The sequence below is a fragment of the Pongo pygmaeus genome, chromosome 15 (genome assembly GCF_028885625.2).
Source record: "Pongo pygmaeus isolate AG05252 chromosome 15, NHGRI_mPonPyg2-v2.0_pri, whole genome shotgun sequence".
NCBI lineage: Eukaryota > Metazoa > Chordata > Mammalia > Primates > Hominidae > Pongo > Pongo pygmaeus.
The window spans coordinates 100,010,975-100,035,250 of NC_072388.2; the positions used below are offsets into that span (position 1 = coordinate 100,010,975).

General features: G+C 33.8%; 1 long non-coding RNA gene and 7 other non-coding genes across 12 annotated transcripts in view; all 8 read left to right on the top strand.

Moving 5' to 3' along the window:
* LOC129012704 (uncharacterized) overlaps positions 1-24,276 on the top strand; it is a 73,149-nt gene that overhangs the window by 37,158 nt on the left and 11,715 nt on the right. For 3 of the 5 annotated variants that reach the window (XR_008493686.2, XR_008493687.2, XR_010123790.1), the window contains 6 exons: positions 12,327-12,436; positions 13,953-14,038; positions 15,432-15,508; positions 16,925-17,010; positions 19,317-19,381; positions 23,593-23,675. This is a non-coding gene — a long non-coding RNA (uncharacterized LOC129012704). The remainder of the gene's footprint in view (positions 1-12,326; positions 12,437-13,952; positions 14,039-15,431; positions 15,509-16,924; positions 17,011-19,316; positions 19,382-23,592; positions 23,676-24,276) is intronic. The other 2 variants (XR_008493688.2, XR_008493689.2) reach the window with 1 other exon arrangement.
* On the top strand, positions 6,506-6,577 carry LOC129013416 (small nucleolar RNA SNORD113/SNORD114 family). The gene has a single exon (XR_008493896.1). It is a non-coding gene; the product is annotated as a small nucleolar RNA SNORD113/SNORD114 family (small nucleolar RNA).
* LOC129013420 (small nucleolar RNA SNORD113/SNORD114 family) lies at positions 13,048-13,122 on the top strand. Its single transcript, XR_008493900.1, has one exon. It is a non-coding gene; the product is annotated as a small nucleolar RNA SNORD113/SNORD114 family (small nucleolar RNA).
* LOC129013417 (small nucleolar RNA SNORD113/SNORD114 family) lies at positions 14,735-14,812 on the top strand. The gene has a single exon (XR_008493897.1). It is a non-coding gene; the product is annotated as a small nucleolar RNA SNORD113/SNORD114 family (small nucleolar RNA).
* Positions 16,109-16,183, top strand: LOC129013418 (small nucleolar RNA SNORD113/SNORD114 family). Its single transcript, XR_008493898.1, has one exon. It is a non-coding gene; the product is annotated as a small nucleolar RNA SNORD113/SNORD114 family (small nucleolar RNA).
* On the top strand, positions 17,682-17,758 carry LOC129013408 (small nucleolar RNA SNORD113/SNORD114 family). Its single transcript, XR_008493891.1, has one exon. It is a non-coding gene; the product is annotated as a small nucleolar RNA SNORD113/SNORD114 family (small nucleolar RNA).
* On the top strand, positions 20,008-20,081 carry LOC129013407 (small nucleolar RNA SNORD113/SNORD114 family). The gene has a single exon (XR_008493890.1). It is a non-coding gene; the product is annotated as a small nucleolar RNA SNORD113/SNORD114 family (small nucleolar RNA).
* On the top strand, positions 22,201-22,272 carry LOC129013415 (small nucleolar RNA SNORD113/SNORD114 family). Its single transcript, XR_008493895.1, has one exon. It is a non-coding gene; the product is annotated as a small nucleolar RNA SNORD113/SNORD114 family (small nucleolar RNA).

The window sequence follows — 24,276 nt, forward strand, 5'->3', positions numbered from 1 at the left end:
AATAAACAAATAAATGAATAGATTCATAAATTAGGATCAAACACAGACCATTGGTGAAAATGTGTTAAGAAATGGGAACATAAATGTATCCAATTCTAATCAAGGAAGACCTATAAAAAAGATCACCTTGTTTCTTACCTATGTGGGTGGGGCCTAAGTGATAGAATTTGGAACATGCATAGTTTTTATTATTTTTTTAGGGCGTAGGTTCAGGAGTTTTCACTATATTGCCTAAATTAGTAATTAAAGAAGTCAATAAATAAAATCATGGCCATTCTTGGGCTAATGATGGGAATTTGACAAAAACTGGAGGGTTTTTTTTTTTTTTTAATAAATTTGGTATAACAGGACTTAGGTCCTTTAAAAAATCTAAATCTGTGCTGCTTCTTGAATTTTCTAAAATCTAGTTTTTACTCCACATTCTGTATGCCAGATCTGACTTATTTGTTATCCAGTGATGGAGATCATGGCTGTCACTTATGTGGATAAGAAGCAGAGAGGCACATTAAGTAACAGAGTTCTTGTTCTTGCTTCGAAGGGGGCTATTCATGTTGTCCATGGAATTAATTCAAAGGAATGAATGGCTACCACAAACATAAATAGAATTAAAAAATGCTGAGAGAGTGGATGTGAAGTGTTCTCACCACAAAAATGACAACTATGAGAAGTAATGGTTATATTAATTAGCTAGAGTTAGTCATCCGACAATGTATATATACTTCAAAACATCATGTCGTACGCGATAAATACACATAATTTTATCTGTCAATTAAAAATAAAATAATAAAATCAAAACCAATTAAACAATGCCATGCATGGACAAATATTGGGAATATGTAATGAACCATAGGTTAAAATGAATTCATTTTAGTACAGCTGAAGTCCCTTACAAAGATGAATTTATTTTGGTACAGCTGAAATCCCTTACAAACATAATTGGAGGGGGTTGTATTCATTTTCACAGTTGCTTAATATTCTACTCTATTGTGCACCATATTTTAAGAAGATTTCTCTATTGATAAAGATCTAGGCTTTTACATTGTTGGGGAGGGAGCACCTACAAATACGGAACAAATTGCCAGTGTTCCAGTTGTGGAATGAGATGATAGGCTGTTCATTGTACTGCTGTTAAGTTATGAGTAAATTAAGTGAAAGACGATTGAGCAAAGAGCAGTGGCACACGGGATGGGTAGGAAGCAAGGTTATTGATTAATTATAGGCATAGTCTGAGGCCCAATTAAAAAGAGATCTCGTCTACCAGCTCTGTGGGAAACGAGCCTGGAAATAGCGTTCTGCAGCAGTCAGAGGTCTTGTTCTTGGGTTTTTGTGATTCATGGATATTAAATTATTTTGTGGGTGAAACCATGAATGAAATAATACGCATAATCAATAAACAGTGCATAAGTAAATACACGAGGAAAAAGTGAGTGATGAATAGTTCTGGGGCATATGAATCATTAATTTTGATTAAACCCTAAACTCTGAAGTCCATTAGAAAGAGACCTTGCTCTTCTCTGTAAGGGAGTGGAGTTCAGAGTAAAAGTTCTGTTTCTTGGGCTTTAGTGCTTCCTAGGTAGGGAATGTAAGAGAATCAATGAATGCATTAACAAAGAAATGTGTAAGTGAAGATAAAGACTGTCATTTGTGGACGATTTATGAGAGCATGTCATGAAACAAGTATTTCTAGTAATATATTTGTAGAATACTGAATTTCAATATAATACATAGGCAAAAGCTGTCATTTGGAGTACATAGGAGCTCCAGACACACAGAAGCACATAGACAGATGCATCTAAGTGTCCATATTGGTATTCTGGATTGGTAAGAGGTTGCTAGCTGTCAGCTTATTAAGAAGGAAAATATTTACGTAAACAAAAGATTACATGACTGTAATAGAAAAGGAGCAAATATGTGCCAATTTGAGGATGTGTTACATGACACCAGTTATGATCGATCTAATTGTATCCACTGAATTTTATAAAAAACAACAAAAATGGCAAGGGATAGAGTCGGTTATTTCTATGGGTTGTTTTGTTTTGTGTTCAAGTTCAAGTATAGAGTCTAGGATCTCTGGTAATTATATATTGTTTTTTAAGTGGAATGAATATAATTATATCTCAAGGGCCAACTCTGGACAGTGTGGAGCATATGATGTGGAATAAAGCTGATGACTAATCCCGTTCTACCCTACTCATGTCCATAGAGAGAAAGTGGGATCTAGGTGCTTCTTACTTGGGTTAACTTGGGTTAAGTTCATAGAGAAAGATCATAGAATATTTCAGTTCTGGGCTGCTGGTGGGTTTACTATATTTTATTGAGAGAGGGCCAAACATGAACCAATATTGAGAATGTGTCATATGACCAGGGTTATAATTAATCCAACATTATTTAGTGAGTTTTATTTTTAAGAAAATTAAAATAGGTTTTTTTTTGGCTGTAGCTATGGGCTATGAACATGTAGACAGATATTGACAGTTCTTATCCTTTGTCTTGGAGTCCATTGTTATTGATATGTTGTTCTAAGGGAATAAAGGAGGTTATTCATATCTAGATCAATTATTTAAGAGAAGGCCAATCATGGGCCAATGAGGAACATGTGTTATGAACCAAAGATAATGATTACTCTGGTTATACTCTAATGTTGTCCAGATAAATAGAGCTCCAGGTTGCCCCTGCTTTGGGCAAAGCACACATTGAAATTTCCATGGAGTAATTCTTTAGAAAAACAGATATGTAATTTATTCCACGCATGATTGTATATATGAGTAAATAAACGAATCACTAGATATGTAAATCGGAAAGATTCTGCATTATTGATGAGAATATGCCATAAAACAAAGGTTTACATTTATCTAATTTTGCACAAGTGAGATCCTCTAAAAGTGATCACCTATCTGTTAAATTTATGGATAGGGAGTATGTAGACAGATATTTATGATAGATAGGCTCTTATTCTCATGTTGATATTCATTGTATTATTTAAAAGCCCAAACTACACAAGTCAATAAATAAGGAGTGCCATTTTTGGGCAATGATGAGGTGACCCAAGTTTATGATTAATCTAATACTGCCAAACAAATTTCCATTAAAAAGTGTAACTGTAGGGTCTTTCTTTCTCTTGAAAGTATGTATTTTACTTCACCAAATGAGCACATTATGGTGAAGAACTGATTTAATCATTCTTTAATGCTAAAGATCTTGCCTTTTGCTTCTGTGGGTAAGGAGAGAAGAGATTTATGTAAGTAACAATTAGTGTTTACTGTTCTTGGATTGGGAGGTTGGTTCATGGGTGTCGCCTGAATTTATTAAAATAATAACTGGATATATTAATAAATAAAACTAGGTAACACCAATATGGACCAGTGATGAGAACATCTTCAGAATTGGGATTTATGATTAGTCTGATTCAGTACTAGTAAAATTCAATACAAAAGATACAGGGTATTTCATTCATTTTCAGAGATGATTCAAATTCTGTTTTATTTTTGCATGGTGATTCAGTTAAGTACCTCTCCATTGATAAAGATTTAGGCTATTAATTCCTTGAGGGAGGAGCACATAGGAAGATGGACAATATTGTTAGTGTTCTAGTTGTGCAGTAAGATTATGATTCCTTGGTGATTTATTATACCATATTTGGCACTTGAAAAAGGGCCCAACCATGGACCAGTGAGTAGCATGGAGCTGACATGAAACAAGGATGTTGATTAATTTTTAAGTGCAAAAAGTGCATATATGTATATATATGTATACAAACACACACATATATGTTGCAAAAAGTGACTTCATCTATTAGCTCCTTGGCCAATGGACATATATACAGTCATTAGTATTCACAGATGTTGTTCTTGAGCTTTTTGATTCATGAGAATTGATTATACTATTATTAATGAATCAGTGAATAAAGAAATAATGCATAAAGTATGTCAAGTATAGCCAATCATTAGTATTCTGAGCTGTAAGAATCAAAGATTTTGATTAGATTCTGTAACTCAGAGGTTTATTAAAAAAAAGAAACTAGTTATTTCTTCTGTCAGAAAGGGGCTTACAGCAAAAGTTAGCAATAGCCAAAGATCTGATTCTCAGTTCTTCATGCCTGTGAACCGTATGAGAAGTGAACCAATGCAAGAATAAAGATGTAGAAATTAATGATGGCTAATTATGCAAGTCTGTAATGAAACAAGGATTATTACTAATTATTCTTATTTTCTGAAGCACTGAGTTTCATAACATAAATAGATTGTCTCCCTTACTGTTTTCCATAAAAGACATATCTAATTTCATGAGAGTGCCTGTTGTAATTTTGGATTGATGTTGGGTTGTCGGTTTTATTTAGAAAAGAAACAAATCATTTACATTAAAAGTAATTGTTCCAATAATTGCCTAATTGAAAGAAGGCCAGGTGTGGGCTAATATTGAGAATATGATCATAGGTATTATTAATCCAATTCTGTTCACTGAACATTATTTAAAAAAACAAAAATGATCTAGCCATTTGTATTTTTGGGCAGTGAGCATACAAACAGATATTAGTCAGTGTTCTTGTCCAGCGTCTTGGCTTTTATTCATTTTGATGTATTGTAAAAAGTGAATGTATAAATGAGTTTGTGTTTCAATTATTTAAAAGAATATGGAGGATTGGCCAAAGTGTCATCAAACAAAAATAACAATTAACCCGTTTTTATAGATGAAAAATAAAAGAAATCTACATGGATCCCACTTTAGACAAAGTGCATGTCAACAGTTGCATGAAATGGTATTTCACTTCTGGATTATTGTTTGGTTTTATTCTTTTTTTAAAAAAAATGAATAAATGATCAAATTATTTTCGGGGTAATTAAATAAAAGAAAGAACACAAGTGAGTCAGTAAATGCTTAAATTAAGGTAAATCTTGGATCACTGCTTCATGGCACACTCTCAGAAATGCTCAAATACAGTGCCTTAAAAACGATTAATGAGGTTTGGGTGTTTATGTGGTTAGGGAGTATACAGATGGATAGTTGTTAATGGTTACATTTATTACTCTTGTGTTGGGTGGATTTAAGAGTTCATTATATTAAGAATTAAACAGTAAGTAAATTCATACATAAAAGGTATGGTTATTCTTGAGTCAATAATGAGAATGTGTTAGGAACCAAGGTTTATGATTAATCTAAAAGAATTTCTAAAAGAAGTGAAGTCTTTGCTGTTTCATTGTTTCTAAAGTGTGTGTTTTCCTTCACACAATGAACATGCCACAGCTAATTATTTAATAACAATAAAGATATTGGTGTTTTGCCTCTGTGGTTAAGGAGCTCAGAGACTGTTGTAGATAATAGTTAAAGTTCATGTCCTGGGTTTAGGTGGCTTGTTCATCACTAAATTATGTTAGAAGAATAAACGGCTAATATATACATATATAAAAAGCATACCATGCAAGAACCAATAATGGAAGTGAACCAAAGTTTATGATTAGTCCAATGCAGCCCAACTTAGGTCCATTACAAATGATGGAGGGCTTTTATTAATTTTCAGAGGTTTTTAATATTGTATTTTATTTTGTGCCGTGGTTGATTTACACACATTTCTTTAATGTTAAAGATCAAGGCTATCCACTCCTAGGGAGAAGCAGATAGGAAAAGGAAGATAGTGTCAGTGTCCTCACTGTGAGTTAAGATGGTGGTTCACAGTTGTTCATTCTATTGTATTATTATCTTTTGCTGTGTAATGAATTACTGAACAATTTGATGGATTAAAACGACAATAAACATTTGTTATTTCTCATGGTTTCTATGTGGCAGGAATCCAGGAGAGGCTTACTGGGGGCAGTTTTGGCTTAGGGTTTCTTGTGAAGTTGCAGGCAAGATGTCAGGTGGAGTTGCAGTCATCTGAAAGCTTCACTGTGCTAGAGTGTCTGCTTCACTTACATGGCTGGAAAGTTGGTGCTGATTGTGGGAAGACACGGTTTCTTCACAAATAGACTCTTCCTCAGGACTGCTTGAGTATCCTTACAACGTGGCAGTTGGTCCCCTAGAGCAGTCAATCTAAGACAGAGAAATGTGGAACCCTCAATGTATTTTATAATCTAGCTCCAGAAGTCATACACCATCATTTCCACAGTATTCTATTGGTAATACAGGCAGTCATGATTTAATATGGAAAGAAGCTACACAAGGCTATGCATACCAGGAGACATGGGCCTTGGGAGCCATTTGGAGGCTGGCTACCTCATGTACTATCTTTAAAATATGGACAAATTAAATAAAAGAAAATCTGGATGAAATATTAATGTGAGATTGGTATGAAGCAAGGAAGTGTAGTTAATTATTTGTACAATGCTTAGATCCATTCTAAAAAAATACAGTATCACTTCTATGGAAAATAAGCTTATAGATCTCAGTAATATTCAAGGATCTTGTTCTTAGATTTTTTTGATTTGTGTCTATTGGCTTTGTTGTTAGTGACTCAATGAGTGAAACAATAAACAAAGGTATGAATGAATGAATAAAAAAGGAATGCTAGGCCTAGACCAATGATGAGTATTCTGGGGTGTCTGAATCAATGATTTTGATTAAACCCTGTAACTCTGAGGTCCATTACAAGAGGAGACCTAGTTAATACCTATATGGTAAATGATATTATAGTAGAAGTTAGAATTATTTGGGATTTTGTTCCTAGGCGGTTGAAGTTCATAGGTGTGGATTGTATTACTATAGAAAAGATTTAGTAAATGAAAAATGAAACAAATATGTAAATAAAGGAAGACAAGTAGAGCCATATGTTGCCTAATTATGAGAATGTATAATGTATTTACTATTATTAACACACTTCTGAAGCACTCAGTTTCAACATAAATTGATTAAATCTGATACCTATTTGGGTAAGGAATATATATACAGAGACAAGTACCTAGAAATCAGTATTGTTTGTCCTGCATTATTTAGATGATGCTGTTTCTTAATGAACACAAGAAAATATGATCTAGTCTGGGAGTAATGAGCAAATGACAGGTGTTAACGCCATTCATATTTCTGATGCAGTCTGTGTGTTCACAGATATTGATGATATCATGAGTGAATGTATACACAGGAGTGAAGGTATTTAGTTATTTGAGGAAGGTAAAGCAGTGTTTCTTGACTTTGGCTCTATTGACATTTTGGGTAATTCTCTATGGTGCAGGATTGTCTTCTATATTGTAGGATGTGTAGTAACTTCATTGGCTTCTACTCAGTAGATGCCAATGTTGACCCTCCTCCCAGTGTGACAATCAAACATTTCTTCAGACTTTGGCAAATTTCATCTGTGGGGGGCAACGTTGTCCCCAGTTGAGATGAGAACCACTGAGGTACGACATGGACTGAAGAGGAGCATGTGTTAAAAAAGTGTGAATTATTTATCCTGTAGTATCTTACTGATGTTCAGATAAAGAAAAAGCAAAACAAAAGACCTAAAACTAGGCTCTTCCCCCATGGGGTCAGGTTCATGTGTATAGTTGCATTTAATTGTATTATAATTCTGGGTTGTTGATGGGCTGATCATACTGTGTTTTATCTGAAAAAACAAATAATTGTTCATGAATACTTACTAAATGAATAAGTGAAACAACAAATGAATAAAGAAATACATAAAGGAGAGTCTAGCATGGACTATTTTGGTGAAAATTTACCATTAAAAAAAGTGGTTAAATTTACCTAATTCTGTACTGTATAAATGAGATCCATTATTGGGAATAAAGTTCTAGATTTTTACCATCTGGGTAGAAAACACATAGATGGATACTTGTAGTAGCTTTTATTCTTGTGTTGGGTGCCAGATAAATCAGTAAATAATATTCCAGTCCATTCTTGGGCCACTGATTAAAATGTGGTGTGAATAAGAGTTTATAATTAATCTAGTACAGTCCTACAAATGTCCCTTGAAAGATTTAAATGCACGTAGGCTGTTCTTTCTTAAATCTGCTCTTACTTTACACAATAGATGCACCATACCTGATTTAATTATTTTTCAGTGGTGAAAATTATGGGTCTTACTTCTGTGTGTAAAAAGTGTAGGAATGGATTTAAGTTAATTTTTATATTCTTGATTTGTGTGGGCTTGTTGATGCTTTTTATTATTTTAGAGAAATAAATGGGCACATATTTAAATAAAGTAAAAAAGCTCTGGGCCAAGATCGCGCCACTATACTCCAGCCTTGGCAACAGAGTGAGACTCCGTCTCACAAAAAAAAAAAAAAAAAAAAAAAGCTCTTTGCATTGCCCAGTGATAGAAATGATTGTAAACAATAACAAAATTCTATTTCCATTCGACACAACTGAGAACATTAAAGAAAATAAGTTAGAGGGTTTTTAAATGACTTTTAGAGTTGAGGATTATTCCATTTTATTTTTGTACCACAGCTAATTTATATTTCCTCAAGTGACCTAATCTGTTGAACATATATATATATATATATATATATATTTTTTTTTTTTTTTTTGGAGATGGAGTCTCTCTCTGTCACCAGGCTGGAGTGCAGTGGTGCAATCTCGGCTCACTGCAATCTCCACTTCTTGGGTTCAAGTGATTCTCCTGCCTCAGCTTCCCGAGTAGCTGGGACTACAGACACGCGCCACCATGCCCAGCTAATTTTTGTATTTTTAGTGGAGACAAGGTTTCACCATGTTGGCCAGGATGGTCTCGATCTCTTGACCTTGTGATACGTCTGCCTTGGCCTCCCGAAGTGCTGAGATTACAGGCGTGAGCCACGGCGCCCGGCCAATCTGTTGAATGTTTAAGGGCAGCACGTAGACAATGGTTTATATTGTCAGTGTTCCTACTGTGGGGTAAGATGGTGTGCTCGTGGTCATTTATTGTGCCACATTTAAAATACGGACAAATTAGGCTGGGCACTGTGGCTCACACCTGTAGTCTCAGCATTTTGGGAGGCTGAAGCATCAGAGGTCAGGTTGCCCAGGCTGGAGTGCTGTGGTGCGATCTCGGCTCACTGCAACCTCCGCCTCCTGGGTTCAAGCAGTTCTCCTGCCTCAGCCTCCTGAGTAGCTGGGATTACAGGCACACACTGCCATGCCTGGCTAATTTTTTGTATTTTAGTAGAGACAGGGTTTCACCATCTTGAACTCCTGAGCTCAGACAATCTGTCCGCCTGGGCCTCCCGAAGTGTTGGAATTACAGGGGTGAGCCACTGTGCCTGTAATTTTGGGTTCACAGCAAAATTGAGCAGAAGGTACAGAGATTATTTCCCATATACCCTTTGTCCTTCTGCATGTATAGCCTCCCCCATTATCAACATCCACCCCATTAGAGTAGTGCTTTTGTTATAACCTACATTGGCATATCATAATCACCCGAAGTCCATAGTTTACAATAGGGTGCACTCTTGGTGTTGTACATTAGGTGGGTTTGGACAAATTTATAATGACATATATCCACCATTATAGTATCATACAAAATACTGCAATGCTCTAAACATCCTCTGTGCTCTGCCTAGTCATCCCTCCCTCCCCTGCCAACCCCTGGCAACCACTGATCTTTTATTGTCTCTGTAGTTTTGCCTTTTCCAGAATGTCATACAGTTGGAATCATACAATATGTGGCCTTTTCAGATTGGCTTCTTTCACAAGTACTCTGCATTTAAGGTTCTTCCATGTTGATGCATAGCTTAGTCACTCTTTTTTTTTTTTAGTGCTGAATAATATTCCATTTTCTAGGTTTACCACAGTTGATTTATCCATTCACCTACTGAAGGATATCTTGGTTTCTTCCAAGTTTTGGCAATTATGAAAAAAGCTGGTATAAACGTGTGTGGGCAGGTTTTTGTGTGGATATAATTTTTCAACTATGGGTAAATACCAAGGTGCATGATTGCTGGATTGTATGGTAAAACTATGTTTAGTTGTAGAAGAAACTGCCAAACTGTCTTCCAATGTGGTTGTGTTGATTTTGCATTCCCACTAGTAATGAATGAGAGTTCCTGTGAATCCACATTTTTGCCATCATTTGGTGTTGTTAGTGTTCTGAATTTTGGTCATTCTAATAGGTCTGTGGTGGTATCTTGTTGTTTTAATTTGCATTTTCCCAATAATATATGATGTGGAGCACCTTTTCATGTGATTATTTGCCACCTGTATATCTTTTTTGGTGAGGTGTCTGTTAAAGTCTTTGGCCCATTTAAAAATCTGATCACTTTCTTATTGTTGAGTGTTTTTGTTTGTTTGTTTGTTTTTGAGATGGAGTCTCACTGATCTCAGCTCACTGCAACCGCCACTTCCCGGGTTCAAGCGATTCTCCTCCTCAGCCTCCCAAGTAGCTGAGACTACAAGTGCCTGTCACCATGCCCAGCTAATTTTTGTATTTTTAGTAGAGACGGGATTTCACCATGTTGGCCAGGGTGGTCTCAATCTCTTGACCTCGTGATCTGCCCACCTCAGCCTCCCAAAGGGCTGGGAGCCACCATGCCGAGCCTATTGTTGAGTTTTAAGAGTATTTTGTGTATTTTGTATAACAGTGCTTTATCCAATATGTCTTTTGCAAATACCTTCTCCTAATTTGTTGCTTGTCTTTTCATTTTCTTGACAGTTTCTTTATGGAGCAGAAATTTTGAAAGTTCAAAGATCAGTTGATTATATTTATGTGAGTCTATTTCTGGGCTTTCTATTCTGTTCCATTGATCTATTTGCCTGTTCTTTTTCCAATACCACACTGTCTATTACTGTAGCTTTGTAGTAAGTTTTGAATATGGGTATTGCCAGTCCTCCAACTCTGTTCTTCTCTTCAATGTTGTGTTGGCGATTCTGGGTCTTTTGCCTCTCCATATACATTTTAGGATAGTTTTGTCAACATCCACAAAATAACTTGCTGGGGTTTTTATTGGGATTGCATTGAATCAAGCTGGGAAGAACTGACACCTTGACAATATTGGACTTTCCTATCCATAACCTCCATAACTTTTTCCACAATGGCTGTACTAAATTACATTCCTACCAACAATATAGAAGAGTTCCCTTTTCTCTGCATCCTTGCCATCATTTGTTACCTTTCATTTTTTTGATGAAAGCCATTCTAAAAGATAAGAGATTATATCTCATTGTGATTTTAATTTGCATTTCCCTAGTGATTAGAGTGACTGATAATTTTTTTATATATCTGTTGACCATTAGTATGTCTTCTTTGGAAAAATATCTGTCCAAATCCTGGGTCTGTTTTTAAATTGGGTTTTCTTGCTATTGAATTGTTTGTGTTCCTTATATATTTTGTTTATTAACCCCTATGAGATGTATGGTTTGCAGATTTGTTTTCCTGACCTGGAAGTTGTCTCTTCATTTTGTTAATTGTTTCCTTTGCTGGGCATAAGGTTTTTAATTTGATGACATTCTACTTGTCTATTTTTACTTTTGTTGTCTGTGTTTTTGGGGTCTTATTAAAAAATCATTGTCTAGACCAATGTTGTGGAGCTTTTCATCTAGTAGTTTTATAGTTTCAGATTTTATGTTGAAGTTTTTAGTCCATTTTGAGTTGATTTTTGTATATTGGGTGAGATAAGGATCTAATTTCATTCTGCATGTTGATAACCAGTTTTCCCAAAACCATTTATTGAAGATACTGTCTTTTTCCCATTGTGTTCTCTCGGCACCTTTGTCCAAAATCAATTGATTGTAAATGTGTGAGTTTATTTATGAACTTTTAATTCTGCTCCATTGGCTGATGTATCTGTTTTTATGCCAGTATTATGCTGTTTTGATTGTAATCACTTTATAATATATTTTGAAGTCAGGGGTTGTAATGCCTCCAGCTTTGTTCTTTTTGCCCAAGATTTTTTGTATGTGGCTATTCAGTGTCTTTTGTGGTTCTATATGGATTTAAGGATTTTTCCCCCTATTTCTATGAAAAATGACATTGGAATTTTAATAGGAATTGAATTGAACCTGTAGATGCGTTTAGGTAGCATAGACATTTTAACAATCTTAGTTCTTTCAACCCATGAACACAGGGTGTATTTCCATTTATTTGTGTTTTCTTCAATTTCTTTCACTAGTGTTTTATGGTTTTCAGCATACAGGTCTTTCACCATCTTGGTTAAATTTAGACAATATTTTTGGTGCTGTTGTAAATGAGCTTATTTTCTTCATTTTCTTTTAATTTAATTACTTATTAATATAGTCACTACTGAATTTTTTTGATGATTTTCTATCCTGCAATTTTACTAAAGTCATTTATAAGTTCTAACCGCTTTTTTTTTTGTGAGGTAGTTTGGATTTTCTGTATATAAAATCATGTCATCAGCAAATAGAGACAATCTCACCTCTTCTTTTCCTATAAAGATGCCTTTTATTTCTTCTTGTTCTTCTAGGATAAGTCTACTTTTCTTCCACGTAACAACCACAGGATAGATGACATTCATTTTCTAAGAAACAAAATCTTGGCAGTTAGATCCGTGGGGTAAAGAATATAGATACTAATGTAAGTTAACACCTCAAGTTCATGTCCTTGGTTTGGATGCTTTGTTCAGGAGTGTTTAGTGGTATTTCAAAGGAATCAATATCTATAACAGAAATTAAAATAACCAGGAATGGACCAGTGATGGAAATGTGTTCTGAAAATATGTTTAATATGATTTGGCACAACTGAAGTGATAAAAATATAGTAGTTAGACCATTTATATTCACAATTATTTAACATTGTATCTTATTTTCTACCTCAAATGATTTAGTCTTTTCCATATTGGTATGGTCCAGGCCGATAACTCTTTGTGTGGCAGCCTGAGAGAATATGGAAGACATTGTCAGTGTTGGAAGATGGTGGTTTTATCACTTTTCATTGCACTATCTTTAAAACATGGGCAAATTGACTAAAAGAAGACTACAGAAGAAATAATGGTGATTGTGAATTTGGTATGAAGCATGGATGTTAATTAATCACACATGTTCTCTGAGGTCCATTGTAAAAGGAGACCTAGTCTTCAGGGAGAGAGCCACTAATGGGGAGATCTTATTCCTAGAATTTTGTGATTATATTATTGTTCATGAACCAATGAATAATAAATGAATGATATAAAGGAAGAAAAACGTGCTTGGACCAATGATGAGTACCATGGGGTATCTGAAACAGGATTTTTGATTAAACCCATATGCAATTCTGAGGTCCATTACAAAGAGACATGTATTATTCCTTTTTTGGGAAGTGAGCCTATGGTACCTTTTCCTTGGACTTTGTGGTTCTTGGGGATGGATTGCATTTTTGTTATAAAATCAGCCCATGAATTAAAAATTTATCAATGAGTAAAACAAGAAACATAAGTCATGTACTTATTATCAGTGAATGTAATGAAACATGGATTATTATTAAAACTTATCTGAGACTCCCAATAAATTAATACCCAAGGCTTCTGCCATTCTGGTAAGGAGCATATGGTCATTTGTATGCAAGAGTCAAAGTTTTTGTTCTGTGTTAGTGGTGGGTTGCTGACTATTTTATTAAGAAAATGAAGCATCTTTAATCACGTAAATAGTTGGTTAAATAACCACTTAACTGAGACCAAGCAGAGACCAATGATGAGTGTATTAATCTATTTTTTAATGGATTTTTATTAAACAAATAAAAAAAGAAATAGTGTATTCTTCCTGAGGGCAATGACTCTAGACAGATGTAAATATTCTTGTCCAGTGCTGTGAGAGCACAGATATACTGAGATCTTTTGTATATGAGAAGGAAGGTGCACTTTTATGTGTCAGTTTATATTTTAGAGTCAGCAAACCATGGACCAATTAGGAACAAATGTTATGATATGAGAACGCTGATTCTTGTTTTTTTTTTTTCATGATAGACATTCTAAGAAAAACTCTAGGCTCTTTCATTGTTTTTGGAATACATACATGGTCCTTTCCAAGTAATTTCTTAGAAAAATGTTTTTAAAAAGACATTTTTAAAAAGAGCCTTTTAAAATGTTTTTAAAATAAGGCTTTATTTTTCTCTGTAGAATGAAAACCATGTAGCTGGTTTTATTATCCTCTAATCATGAAGACCATTATTGTTATTTGTGGACTAAGGAGCAGAAAGACTGATGTAAGTAAACATCAGATTGCTGTTTTGGGCTTGGATGGTATTCATTCATGGGAACCCACTACATTATTTTAATAAAATAAATGGTTAAATAACACATGAAATTAAGGAATGCCAGTCATAGACCTATGATTGTAATGTGTCATCAACAAAATTTTATGATTAATTCAACCCAACCCAACTGAAGACCATTGTTAAATAAATGAAGAGCATTTCATATATTGTCATAGTAATTTAAATTCCCATTTAATGTTTTTGCTATAGTTGCTTAACGTATTCCTTCACTGACAGACATTTAAGATGTTGACTTTTTGAGGTAGAGGTACCTTGGGAGATATTATATATTAATTTGCTCAATTGTGGGCTCACATGGTAGGTCCATGGTTTGCAATCACATTAATGAGTAGACAAATCAAGTGGAAGAGAAGCTGGTAGACACCAATCGTAAGTATGAGATTTAAATGCAGCAGAGTCGCTGATGAATCTCTATGTGTAAACGTGGTTGATCACGAAATATGATCTAGTGTATTTGTTCTGCGTGAAAGGGAGTAATGAACAGATCTTGGTTCTGTTAAAGCCTTTTGTTCTCAGTTTTGTGTCATTAAGGGATATTGATCATGTAATTATTATTCCTGAAACCATGAATGACTGAGTCAGTTCAACAAGGTATAAATGAATGAAGAAATAGAATGCTTAGCCTGGATCAATGATGAGTATTGGTGGAGGTGTCTGAATCAACACTTTTGATTAAGCCCTCTGTGTAACTCTGAGATCTGTTATTGAATGAGAACCAGCCGATATTCTCTGTAGAAATTACCTAATAGAAGTTAGGAAAATTCAATAAAACTTGTTCCTGAGCTTTTGTAGTTCAAAGATATGGAATGTATTATTTTAAGTGAATTCAATGCATAAATAGAGAAATGTGTATACATGAGAGAAGATTAACAGGCCTACTTATGGAACTGTTCTTTGAGTACAATGAAAAAGTATTATAAATATTAACACTGGCAATAAAACAAGTATAATTATTAATCTGAGGTAAAATCCTATTATACGGAACATATTGTATCTGCAGTTGAGACAATTTTTTGGGTTTTATAGTTTGCTTTTTTTTTAATTAAGAAAAGGGAAAGTGTTTGCATCAGCCAGAAATCCATTAAGTAATGTCTACTTAACAGATTTTTATATAGAGAAGTATTCATAATCATTATAGATCTTATTCTTGGGCTAGGTGATGCATTCAATAGTGTCTATTATACTATTTAAAAGTAAATGTTCAATACTGGCCTGAAAAAATTGCGTTTTTGAGCCAAGGTTTATTGTTATCTAGTTCTGCTTGACTAACATCCATTGAGAAAACCCTATATCTATTCTAAATCTGACTTTTTCTCTCCAGAGTGGACATAGGCCAGCTGATTTAATAATTTAAGAAATAACTGTTATCCTGAGTAAGGAGCATAGAGACAAATATAAGTAAGTTCCTTATTTCAAGTTCTTTCTTTGAATGGTTTGTTTTTGGGTGTTAGCTAAAGGATTTCAAAGGAATCAATGTCTACATACATGAAATAAATAAAACACCCCAAATGGACCAATATGGGAATGTGTAATGAACCATGAATTATGTTTAATCTAAATCATCACAACTGAGGTGATTACAAAAGAAGACAAAAGTTAACTTATTCTCAGAGCAGCTCAACATTATTCTTTATTTCATGCCATGGTTATTTTACACATTCTCTTATGGGTAGAGATCCTGGCTGACATCCGTTTTGGGGCAGCGCATAAGAATATGGAAATAGATGATTTCGTTGTTTTTTATCGGACCATCTTTGACATATATATGAATTAAATAGAAGTGGGCTATATCAGAATGAATGCTGAATGTGAACTGAGAGCATGCAGGGGCGTTGACCAATTCACATGTGCACCTTTACGTGTCATGGCCTAAGAAATGTAGTCTGTAGCTCTATGGGCCAAGAGCCTGAAATTTAATAATCTTGTTTTGGGGATTTTTGATTGTATCATTATTTGTGAGTCAATAGGTTAATCAATAGATGAAAAAAATGCACATCATGGACCAGTGATGAATGTCATGGGGTTTCTGAAACAACAATTTTGATTAAACCCATCTGCAACTCTGAGGTCCATTACAAAGAGACACCTCTTCATTCTTCATGGGAAATGAGTCTATAGAACCTTGTTCATGGGCCTTTTGTTGCTTGAGGGTGTGAATTACATTATTATAATAAACTTTGTCCATGAATATAGAATTTTATCAATGAATGAAGAATAAGAAAGGTATGCATGCACTTACCTACTGAGGCATGTAATGCAACATGGGTTATTATTGGAACAATTTTGAGATTCTTAGTCCCAATAAATTAGTGGTTAAGGCTCTTATCATTTTGGTAAGGTGCATATGGTCATCTGTGCACAAGACTGAATGTTTTTGTTCTGTGTTGAGGCAGGTTGCTGGTTGATCATTTTGTTAAGGAAAAGGAAATACATTTACATAAATAAATAGTTGACTGAGTAACTGCAATTGAGAGAGGGAGAGCATGGAATGATGATGAGATCTGTATACGACCACACTCATGATTAATTCAATCTTTTATGGAATTTTACTTAAGCAAACAGACAAGTTTTGTACTAGATTCACAGTGTTTATTATATTATCTAAAACAAAAAATTTCATGGTGAGAGATATTTCATCTTGACAAAAACAATTTATGTAAGTTAATAAATAGAAAGAAGTGCTTTCTCTTCTCAAGTGTTCAGAATAGGGTACAAAACAAGGTTTATGATTGTTTACTACACAGCTATGATTCATTTTAAAGAGCTAAACATACAGCATTTGATTCTTTTTAAAATTTGCGTTTTATGCTGCAGAATGAACGCACTCTACCTGATTTAATTATAGTCTTCTGGTGAAGATCTTGCTGTTATCTCTGTGAATCAGGAGAGAAGAGATCGATGTAAGCAAAAATCAAATTTTATGTTCTTGGGAAACTTGATCAAGTTTATTCATTGAATTATTTCAAAGGAATAAAAGGCTACGTACATAAATGAGTCAAAGGTGGTTATGCATGGACCAATGGTAGAAATGTGTTATGAATTAAGAATTATGATTAATCCATTTCAGCACAACCAAATTCATTAGGACAAAAAGTTGAAAGGTATTTCTGTCATTTTCAGAATGCCTTAATATGCTGTTTTTGTACCATAGTGGATTTAAACACTTCCCCATTGTGATTGTTATTGACTGTTAACTAATTAAGGGAAGAACATAAGAAAATGGAAAATCTTGCCTATAGCTGTGGTATAACTTTGTGGTTATACCATGATATAACCATAGTAACATCTTAAAAATATGGATGTTAAATGAAAAAAGCCCAACCATGGACTAATGGCATATATGGAATTGACATGTTGCAATTTGTGGAATGAATTAATTCACCTTTCCAATACTGAGGCTCATTGCAGAGAGAGCCAGTCCTCTAGTTCTGTGGAATATGAATCTTACAGACATAGTTACTTCTTCAAGGATCTTTTTGCCCTCTAATTCATGGATAGTGATTTTACTATTAGTGAATCAATGCCTAAATCAAGAACAGTATAATTGAATTAAAGCACAGAATACCAAGTCTGGATCAATGATGAGTATGCGTGGGGCATCTGAATCCAATATTCTGATTATACCCTATCTGTATCTCTGAGGTCCATTGCATCTATGGGAAATGTGCTTGGAGAGAAAGTTAGACATATTCAAGGAATATGTTCTTGGTCCTTTTTGGTTAATGGGTATAGATTGTATTATAAGCAAATCAATGAATGGATAAAGAAAAATAGAAATAAAGACAAGGAAGACTTCATTTCATTCAATTATGAAAAGAGCTAATGATGTTTTGAGTTTAAATAAGTCTGCTCCTCCTTTGAGAGCATATAGATAGATATGCACTCAATGTTCCGAGTTAGTGGCAAGTTTCTGGTTGAGTGTCTTGTTTGATTTAGAAAGGGATAAAACATATACTTAAATGATGTATTTAGTTTAATAATACTGAATATAAATATTAGCCAATAAAATTAATATTCATATTCAATAATAATAATATTACAAATCATGCTAAATACATTAACATAAATTTTTATAATAAAAAACAATTTAATACAATTAATAATAAACATTAAAATACTAATGATTAGGTTGTGAAATGTGGAGAAAGTCTAAGGATGAACATTGAAAATTTGAATGTAATAACCAAAAATCCTCTTATGTTTGCTCATTTTTATTTAAAAAGAAAAATGCAGATGCATTTTTATGACTTTTATGAGTAATAAGTGAATAAATAGATGCTAGTGTCATGAAGGGTTTTTGTCCAGTGTACTTTGAATTCATGAATAGTGGCACTATTATTATGAGTAAAAGAATCATTTTATATCTCCATCCCTTATTTAAAAGAGGGCAAATCCTGGACTAGTGAGAAGCATATGTAATGTATGAAGGGGTGTGATTAATCTTGTCTATCCTCTTGAAGTCTACTTAAACAAAAAAGGTCCAGGACCCTCCTTCCTTTGGAAGGGTTGTAAAGACCCACTCTCTAGACATATTTTGATATTAACATTTAAATGGAAATTAATTAAAAATAAAAATTCAGTTCCTCAATCGTACTAGCCGCACCCCAAGTCACATGTTGCAAGTGACCACCATTTCAGAATTGCCAATAGAGAACATTCGTATCACTGAGGAACGTTCCAACAGCGCATACAGGGCTAACATGAGCAGTTGCAGGTAATAGTATTTAATTTTAGGTAGCAGGTGACTTCACCATTTTGAGTTTTCTTTAGAAAAGAGAGTAGATAATTAAATTATTTTTTGAGTTATTAAATAGATGAGTAAATAAATGAATCAGTAAATAGTTTGAATTAAAATAACTGTGGCCCACTGGTCAGACTGTGTTTTAAAACAACAATTTAAATTCATCTTATAGTGCAAAAATTTTCCTTATTAAAAATGTGTCTTCCCTTTATGCTAGGAATACCTAGGCAGGTATTGAAAATTGCTCTTTTAGTGTTGGGTGGTAGATTCAAAAATGTTCATGGTATTATTTCATGCTAAGAATTACGTCAATACAAGAAAAAGAACTACTGTTGGGTTGATGATTAAAATTTGACACAAACCAATGTTTATGATCCATCCAGTAATGGAGAACTAACTTCTACTTAAAAATGGATTTAAAAATGTACACTTTTTATTCTTATAAAAATCTGCCTTTTCCTCCAGAAAGAATAGACGAGATTGGATTTGGTCATTTTCCCAAGGTGAAGAGCATGGTGATTTCTTCTGTGGTAAGGAGCAATGTTAGTAATGGAGTTTCTGTTGGTGGGTTATGCGGTTGGTTCATGTGTGATTATTGAAGAAAGGAACAAAAGGCCATATGCACAAAAATAAAAACATCAAGTAACAACCAATAATAGGAATGTGTTGTAGGCCAAGGAGTAGGACTGACCCATTTCAGCACAATAGAGACTTATTTTTTAAAAAGGTAGAAGGAATTTAATTTTCAGAAATGTTTCATATTTTGTAGTATTTCTGCACCATGCTTGATTTAAGCATTTCCATATTGGAAGAGATTCAGGTTGTTAACTGTTCAAGAGAAGCTCTTGTAAGGTGAAACATGCTGTTTGTGTTCTAGTAGGGGATACCATTGTGGATTTTCATTGTTCATTATACCACCTTTAAAATTAGGCAAATTAAATGAACATAGCCCAGTCATCGGCCATTCATGTTGATAGTACTGATCTGGAGCAAGATTTGTGGATTATTCCACATGTGGCACTGAGATCTAGTCTGACAGCTTTGTGGGAATTGAACCTAGAGATGCATTGTCGTGATATCCAGGATCTTGTTCTTAGAGTTTGTGATTCATGGGAAAATGAAGGTATACATGAATGAAGAAAAAGAGTGCCAAGCCTGGACCAGTGATGAGATTGGAGGGTGTCTGAATCAAAAATTTTGATTAAAGCCATCTGTAACTCTGAGGTCCATTTTAAAAAGAGGCTGCCATTTTTCCCTCTAGGGAAATGAGCTTATAACACAAGTTCAGAATATTCAGGTATCTTGATCATGGGTGTTCATAGTTTTTTGGTATAGATTCCATTTTATAAGTAAATCAATGCATAAATTTTGCATAAATGGGTAAATATAAGGAGAGCCTGACATTGACCAATTATGAGAGTATGTAATGACGAATGGATTATTATTATGTGCTTCTATAGCACTGCATTCCAGTGATATATATTGATAGAGGTTGTTGCCTTGTTTTGGAAGGAGTATGTGGACAGATGTATGCAAGACACAAAATAATTTTTTGATGTTGATGGTTGTTTACTGATTGGTTTTATTTAGAGGAGGGAAAATTGCATAAATAAATAATAGATGAAACAGTTATTTAATTGGAAATAAGTGAGCATGTTTCAACTTGAGAATATTCCTTATGAAAAGTTATTATAAATCCAACTCTGTAGTGAGTTTTATTAAAAACTAAAAAAAGCATCTAGTTTCTAAATCTTGTGGATAGCATAATGGACATATGGAGACATAATATTATTCAAGCTTCTTCTATAATGTAAGTAAATTCGTATATATTGAATTCTTATATGTGAATAGAATATGTCCTTGTCACAGTTAATTTTTTAAAAGAGGGCATAACACAACTGAGTGAGAAATGAAAATGAAAATTAATCTTTGTCTATACTACTGATGCTGTCTTCCTGGATAGGTGTGGGAATACAGACATTGAACATGAAAAGCTTCCTGCTGTGGGTTCTTCAGGAGTTTACTGCTGTGTGTGTGTGTGTGTGTGTGTGTGTGTGTGTTAGTATTTATGAATGTATAATAAAATATTCCATGCGTCATAACATAAATCAAAACAATAAATGAATTAATATATAAGTAGGGTAAAGCATTTACCATTGATGATAATATGCCATGAATCATGAATTTAAATTCATCCATTTCTACACACGTTGAGTCTATTAAATGAAAAAGACGATCTAAGTGGTTGCCTGTGTGGGTAGGTGTCTATAGACAGATGTGTGCCATAGTCATAGTTTTTGTTTTGGGTGATGAATTTAACAGTGTTTATTGTATTATTTAAAGTTAATAGTTAAATCAAGAAATAAAAATAAGTGCAGTTCTTGGGTCAGTGATAAAAATGGGATTTGAATCAACTTTATGATGAATTTAACATCACACAACTAATGTCTTTTAAGTCAATCTAAATGTGTACTGTTCATTCTTTTGAAAATTTGTATTCAACTCCACACAATGAAGACCATGGTTGGTTTAATCAGTCTCTGCTGATGAAGATCTTGGCTGTTACCTTTGTGTATAAGGAAGCTAAAGACAAGTAAATAACAGTCCAAAAACGTGTCAATTAGGGTAAATTTTTCATTAATGTTCACTGAATTATTTAAAGTTAAGGCGTATGTAGATCAATGATATGAATGTGTTATGAAACTTAGATTATGGTTAGTCCAATTAAGCACAATTTTGGTTAAAAATAAGATGAAAGACATTTTATTCATTTTTTACATCTGATTAATAATTCATCTTATTTTTGTACTGCATTTAATTTAAGATTTATTCACTAATAAAATCTATGGCTGTACTGTTCAATGTCTTTTCCTCTATCCACGTGTGCTGTTTATATTTAAAATGATTACAGGTACATGCACTTTTAAATGTAATTTCTTGGTTGCATTAGCCACATTTCTAGTGCTCAGTAGCTGTATGTTGCTATTGGTGACTGTATTGGAGAATGCAGTTACAGTACATTTACATTGTATGCAAAGTCCTGTTAGACAGCTCTTTAAAGAGGGAGGAACGTATGGAAAGGTGGAAGACAAGTGGAATGAGATGGCTGGGAAGCAAGGATGTTCATTGATCTATACTTGCTTCACTGTGGGCCACTACAAAAGGAGATCTAGTCTATTGAGAAAAGGGCTAGTCTATGCGAAAAGAGCCTGTAAACACATCTTGGTTATATTCAAGGATATTGTTCTTGGATGCTAAAATAACAATGGGTATTGATTTTATTACTGCTACTGAATCAATGAATGGATCAATAAACAAAGGTATAAATGAAGGAAAAGATTGCTTATCCTGGATCAATGATGAGTACCCTGGGGTGTCTGAATCTTGGATTTTGATTAAACCCTATAACTCTGAGGTCCACTACAAAAAGAATACTTTTTATTATGTCTATGGGAAATGAGCTTATTCCAGAAGCTAACAATAATCAGGATTTAGTTCTTGGGCTTCTGAGTATGGACTGTATTATTTTTAGTAAACAAGTACATGGATAAATCAAGAAAAGTGCAGTATAAATAAAAACAGAATGGTTATTCCTGTTCCAAATATGAGAGTATATAAAATAACAAGAATCATTACTAATACATTTCTGAAGCACTAAGTCCCAGTAAAATAAATTAATCAAAGCTGATCCTTTGGGTAAGGAGCATTTAGATAAATGGATGTTAGAGTCCATGTTGTTGTTCTGCTTTAGGGTGTTCATTTTTTGTTTTTTTTTTTAAAGAAAAGGGCAAAATGTTTACTTTAATTATTGCTTAAATTACTACCTAATTGAGAGAGTTTACACATGGATCTATCTTGAGAATATGTCAAATGACCAGTTATAATGAATTCTAATAATCTTCACTATTTAAATTCAGTTCCTCAGTTTAATTTACGAAAACAAGGAAAATGATCTGAATTTTCTGTTTAATGAGCATTGGACAGGCACTGATATTGTCCAGTTTCTGTGAAGTCACAGATATAATGATTTTATTATAAATGTAAAAAGGAACAAATTAATGTCTCAATCAATTATTTAAAATAAGGCCAAATCATGGATCAATGAGGGTCAGGTATTATGGAACAAAAAGAGTGATTAATCCAGTTCCATACAACAGCTCTCCTGTATTGTCATTATTTCCATAAACAAAATTGAGGTAGGCTCTTGCATTTTTGGAATGGTGAATATGTTTATATATTTGGATAGTATTTCCCTTTCAGTCTCGTTGGTGCAATTTCCTTAAAATACGGAATAGACAAATGCCTCCATGTGTAACTATTTAACTTTATATGTATGTATGTATGCACGCATACACAATTGTTGAGAATGTACTCGAATCCAAGATGCAGATTAATTTAATTCTTTCTAGCAAGATTCATGTAGAAAGGAGATTTAACTCTTTCCTAGTTGAGTAGAAGGCAGATAAACAGACAGACGGGTTTAATAGTCACAGTTCTTATTATTTTGCTTGGTTTTACTTATAGTAGTTAAATTTCATACTTGAGTCAACTAATCAATGAATCAATGGGTATGTCATTCATCTTTTAAATATATGACAAGCACCAGGGTTTATTTCTAATCAATAATTGTTGACTTGAACGGAATTAAAAAAAAATCTAAATCTAGGCTGATCCATTTCTCTCTCTCTCTCTCTTTCTCTCTCTCATCTACCGATTTTTATATTCACCTTGTACTCCACAGAATGAATGCACAATGATTCAATTATTCTCCAGCGAGGAAGATCATGGTTATTGTCTGTTTGAGTAATGAGTGTAGAAACCTACGTAAGTAACAAAGTGATTGCTTTTGCTTTAGTGGTTGTTAAGAGAGTTAACTCTTTCTGGAAAGGAATAAATGACTACGTATGCAAATAAAATAAATGAAGTTATATGTGAATCGTTCAGCACATCTATGGTCAGTTAAGAAGAGAAAAGCAAGACCATCTTATTCATTTTAATAGTTAATTATTGAGTTAATTAATGTAAAAATTAATTATTCAATTTTATATGAGTCACAGTTGATTTTAACCTCCCTCTATAAAGACAGCTTATTCACATTCCAAGATGGAGGATATTGTCAGTGTGGAGTAAAATGGTAGGTTCATAGTTCTTTATCATCACATCCTTAAAGTATGGACAAGGTCAATGAAAGTTGATCAAGTTTTGACCAATTAAGAGTATGGGATTAATATGAAGCAGATATAGTCATTAATCTGCTAATCTGAAAAACAATCTATCACACAAAGGGATCTATCTTCGTTCCTCTGTGAGAAATGACCTATGAAGAGATGTCAGGGTTGTCTGATTTCTTGTTATGGGGTTTTTGGGATTCATAGGAATTGATTATACTGTTAGTAAATCAATGAAACATGAGATAATGTGTAAA